This window comes from Chrysochloris asiatica, unplaced genomic scaffold, assembly GCF_000296735.1.
Source record: "Chrysochloris asiatica unplaced genomic scaffold, ChrAsi1.0 scaffold00125, whole genome shotgun sequence".
Classification (NCBI taxonomy): domain Eukaryota; kingdom Metazoa; phylum Chordata; class Mammalia; order Afrosoricida; family Chrysochloridae; genus Chrysochloris; species Chrysochloris asiatica.
In genome coordinates, this window is record NW_006408643.1 from 5,314,309 (window position 1) to 5,320,120 (window position 5,812).

Sequence of the window (5,812 nt, forward strand, 5' to 3'; positions counted from 1 at the left end):
TGGCCTCCAAGGAGCACTCTGGCTGCACTTCTTCCAAAATGGATCTATTGGTTCTTTTGGCAGCCCATGGCACTTTCAATATTCTCCTCCAACACCATAAATCAAAGGCATCAGGTATTTCTTCCAAAACAGATGTGTTCGGTCTCTGGCAGTCCATGATAGTCTATTCAGTATTCTTTGCCAACAGCATCATTTAAAGACATCCATGCTTCTCTGGTTTCTTATTCACTGTTAAGCTTTTGCATGCATGTAAGGGCAATTAAAATTAACATGGCTTGGGTCAGAGGTGCCTTGGTCCTCAAAGTAACATCTTTTAAGAGGTCTTTTGCAGCAGATTTATGTGATGTGAAATTCAGACCACATGAGATTAACCTTCTGAGTTTGTACACTTCAGTGTACACCATTCATGGTGTGCAAACATCCCCTTTATCTAGTCCCAGACCATTTTCATCAGCCCAGAAGAACACCTTAGACACTTTTTTTTTTTTTTTAGGGAATGCACAAAACTTTCCAGCTTTCTTGAGAGTATTATTGCTTATTTTGTGTTTGTTTGGGTCGACTTCCGATCCCAGCCTGAATGTATTATTGTTTACGACCATGAATTCTTCCCGACTTTTGGTGACCCTACACACAGTAGAACAAAACACTGCCTGGTCCTGCGCCTTCCCCACAGTCCATTGTGGATCAGACCATTGTGATCCACAGGGTTCCTGCTGGATGATGTTTAGAAGTTGATCACCAGGCCTTTCTTCCTATTCATCTTGGTTTGGAGAAGACTCTACTGAAACCCCTTCAACATCCTATCGACCCGAAAGCCTCCACAAACAGACAGACAGACAGTCAGTGGTGGCTATGTATGGGGTAGACTGGCTGGGAATCGAACCAAGATCTCCTGTATGGAGAGACAAGAGTCTACTGTTGTTGGTGTTAGGTGTCATTGAGTCGGTTCAGAATGATCACCTCACAATCGTTATGTCTGACGCCATTGTGTGAATCCATCTGGTTGGGTGTCTTCCTCTTTGTTGCTACTGAAAGAAAATAACTTATTACCAATGAAATTTGTACGTTGATTGCTGCTGCTGCTGTCTGCCATCAAGTCGGTCTCAACTCATACCAACCCTGAATAGGGTTTCTGAGACAAAGCCTCATCTTCCTCCTGCACGGTGGGTAGTAGAGTCAAACTGCTGACCTTGTGGATAGCAGCCAAAACTGTAACCCACTATGCTACTGGGCACTGAGCAACATCTCAAACTTTGGAGTCAGATTGTATACCTGTTCCATGTTGATCTTTTTCCTCATTGAGATACCATCCACGGACTAGAATCTTGAGGCATTTGGTCATTTTTCACATACTCACAAACTTAAGCAACTGTCACAACTTGATGTAAGAACATTGTCGTTCCTCCAAAACAAAGCCTGGGCCCATCAGCTGACACTTTCATTTTCCCCCACCTCAAGGCAACCAAAAATCATGTACCTACCTGTTACGCAGTCTGGCACTAGATGACCTTATATATCTGGCTTCCTTCACTCAGAGGATCCCTAGTGATGCTGGACTGCTAACCAGCAAGGTCGGTGGTTCAAACCCACCAGCCGCTCTGCAGGAGAAAGATGAGACTTTCTGCTCCCATCAAGATTTACAGCCTGGGAAATCCTCGATAGGATTGCTATGAATCGGAATCAACTCTGACTGTGGATTTAATTCTTTCATTCAGCAGGACGCTTTCAAGATTCATACATGTAGCATGCACCAGGATTTCATATTTCTTTATGGCTGAATCCATCACCATTCTCACCTTCTGTACTAAAGACCCGGGATCAGTTCCAGGGCCATGAACCACCTGTCTCTGCCCGTGGAGGTTTGCACAATATATTTGGCACAATAAATAAATAAATATATGCCTGTGTGTAGATAATAAAACTATTTTTTGAAAAGCTGTTAATATGGCAAGCTTTGTTATATATATATATTTGATAACAATACAAAATTGTAGAAGATACCCCTAGTTGGTCTGTTCCTCTGGTTCATTTTCTCTTTGCACTAATTGTTGTCTGAAATTTGTGTATTTATTTGTCTATTTGCTTGTTCTTATCTTGCACTAGAACACAAGCCCACGTGAGGTCCCAAACCATTTTTAGCCAATGAATAAATGTGATAGGATGGATTCCTGGAGGCTCCAGACACCTGGGATTCCATGAAGGCCCCCTCTGACGCAAAGGTGTGGGTTGGTTTTATGGGCTTCCACGAGGACAAACCTCAGAATAGAATGTTCTAGAACTGTCATGGGTTCCATCTCCGGCTCAGGGAGCTCAGGTTCTAGAATGTTGTTCCGCCTCTTTTTCAAAACTGGAGACTCACCCTTGGCTCCCTCCTAGTCATCGCTCTAGGGATATTAGCTCCAATTCCCAAGATCTCTGTGCACACAGTCTCAAATGTAGAGGCTGATTTTAGGGGTCTGAAGCTCCAAATTCACATCCAGCAGTCAGGGGAGGGCCTTCATTTCCTCATGTGTCTTGTCCTGGTTGAGAAGACTCTCTTCCAGCTGTAAGACCTACAGCCATTTGAACCACGTTGCTAAGGACACCCCACCACTTGCCTGATGGAAGCTTCCAAGAGTCTCAGGGAGATATGACATTCCCTGAGGGCGAACTGAGGCCCAGGAAGGGACAGTAACCAGGGGTGCAGGATAGAACCTGAATGCTTTAGAGGTTCAGGCAGCACCCCCCATGAGCTGGGGCAAGCTGGGCTCTGGCCTGGAGAGAAGCTTTGACCCCTTGGAAACTCAGCTCAGGAACCAGGATGGGGAATCTGCGAGCTCCATCCGGCTGTCCAAAATTCACTCGATCCTGGGACCCTCCTTCCTTGCCATCCCCAAGATCTAGCGAACTGGGGGAATTAGACCTTGGGTTCTCCAAGAAGCTTCCCAGACGGAACCTTACATTCCTGCTTGAAAATCTCTCCTCCATTCTCTGAGCTCCACCAGTGATAGTGGCAGGATCTTGTGGTGCATGTGTGTACATGTGTGCACAGACTTGCACATGTATGTGTGAATAGGAATGCGTGTGTGTGCATGTGTCACATGTGTGTGGCAATGTGTGGTGTGTGTACATGTGATTGTGTATGTGTGCCTGAATAGTGCATGTGTGAGTGTGTGCATGTAGGGAGGTGTGTGGCTGCCTGTGTGTGTGCAAGTACATAAGTACACCTGTGAGTGTGTGCTGTGTGTGTGTACCATGTGTGCCTGTATATGTAGTAGGAAGAACATTAAACCCAGAGTCAGGGGACCTGGCTTCCAGTCTTACCTTAGATTCTCAACACCACTGTCAGCGTCTGCTGTAGTGAAGCAACATTCTACCACACGTATTTTGGGGATACAATAAGAGTTTATATACATATCCAGGTAATCCCCGGTTTACAACAGGGTTCTCTTTCTTTCCTTTTAGTTTTCATTATTATTGACTTTTATTATTGGTATCTTTATAAATCCCATCTTTATCTGTCTTTGGGGGTGGAAACATTAAATATAAACTTACAGATACATTTTAATGCATATGTAAAATATACAAATCATTAAACACCAAAAAGGACAGTCGTAAATGTAGTTCACTGTAACTCCGATATGTCGTAAGTCGGGGACTACCTGCACACCCATACACACACACACACATACACACACAGAGTTCCTGAGTGCTGGAAATGAATGGCACTCACAAACATTGTTGTTGTTAGGTGCCATCGAGTCGGTACCGACTCACAGCAACCCTATGTACAACACAGCGAAACGTTGCCCAGTCCTGGGCCAACCTCACTACTGTTGCCACGCTTGAGTCCATTGATGCTGCCACTTGGCCAGTCCATCTCGCTGGGGGTCTTCCTCTTTTTCTCTGACCTTCCGCCTTACCAAACATGATATCCTTCTCCAGTGAATGGTCCCTCCTGACAATATGTCCAAAGTATGAGAGATGAAGTTTGGCCATCCTGGCCTCCAAGAAGCACTCTGGCTGCACTTACTCCAACCCAGATCTATTGGTTCTTTTGGCAGCCCATGGTACTTTCAATATTCTCCTCCAACACCATAACTCAAAAGCATCAATTCTTCTATGGTCTTCCTTATTCACTGCCCAGCTTTCGCACCCATATGAGGTTATTGAAAATACCATAGCTTGGGTCAGGTGCACTTTAGTCTTCAAGCTGACATCTCTGCTCTTCAACATTTTAAAAAGTTCCTGTGCAGCAGATTTACCTAATGCAATACGCTGTTTGATTTCTTGACTGCTGCTTCCGTGAGTGTTTATAGTTGATCCAAGAAGAATGAAGTCCTTGATAACTTCAATCTTTTCTCCATTGATAAGAATGTTGTTTATTGGTCCAGTGGTGAGGATTTTTGTTTTCTTCACATTGAGATGAAATCCATACTGAAGGCTGTGCTCTTTGATCTACATCAGTAAATATTTTAAGTCCTCTTCACTTTCAGCAAGCCAAGTTGTATCATCTGGGGTTGTTAATGAGTCTTCCTCCAATCCTGATGCCACGTTTTTCTTCATATAACCCAGCTTCTCGGATTTTTGCTCAGCATACAGGTTGAATAAGTATAGTGAAAGAACACAACCCTGTAGCACACCTTTCTTAATTTTAAACCATTCAGTGTTCTCATGTTCTGTTCAAACAACTGCCTCTTGGTCCATGTACAGATTCCTCATGAGTACAATTAAGTGTTCGGAAATACTCATACTTTATAATGTTGTTCCTAGCTTGTCATGATCCACACAATCAATCGAAAGCCTTGCGTAGTCAATAAAGCACAGGTAAACATGTTTCTGGTATTCTCTGCTTTCAGCCAAGATCCATCAGACATCAGCAATGATATCCTTCATTCCATGGCCTCTTCTGAATTCAGCTTGAATCTCTGGTAGAAATGGTCAATGTTCTGTTTCCTGTAGAGGTATATAACATTTTTGGAAGGAATGAGCTGAAGTACTGCTGTAACATGGTTGGATGGGCCTTGAAAACATGATGTTGCATGAAAGGAGCCAAACACCAAAGACCATGTGGTGTCTGATTCCATTGATAGGAAATGTTGAGAACACGCAAATCCTCAGACATAGAAAGTGGATTTGTGAACACACTAAGCTGTTACCAAAAGATTGGCGGTTCAAGTCTACCCAGAGGAGCCTTGGCAGAAAGGCCTGGTGATGAACTTGCAAAAACTCAGTCAATGAAACCCCAACGGAGCACAGTTGCAGGACATTTGTCAGACTTAATTCAGCAGTAGCTGGCTTATATACACATATGTATACCCATACCTGTGTATCTATGTATGGAATCCTGGGATGGCGCTGTGGATTAATGCGCTGGACTGCAAAGTTGCTTTGAACTGCAAGGTCAGCGGTTCAAGCTCACCAGCTGCTCCTTGGAAACCCTATACAGGGTCTCTGTGGGTCGGAATCAACTCAGTGGCACCACCAACAACAGCATATGTATGGATATAAACCATTCAGCAGCAGTTGGTTTATATATGTGATGTGCATAGCCACACTTGTGTATGTAGGATAAGCACTGGTTCAAACTCACCGGCCACTCCTCAGAAACCCTATACAGTGTCATTATGAGTACGAACTGACTCGACGGCACTTAACAACAACATATATTCATATGTAGAAACCTTGGCGGTATAATGTGCACACACATATATATATTGTTAGGTGCCATCAAGCTCATTGCTACTGCTATTATACCAATCCATGTCTTTGGGGGTCTTCCTCTGTTTTGCTAACCCTCTACTTTACCAAGCATGATGTCCTTTTTCAGGGA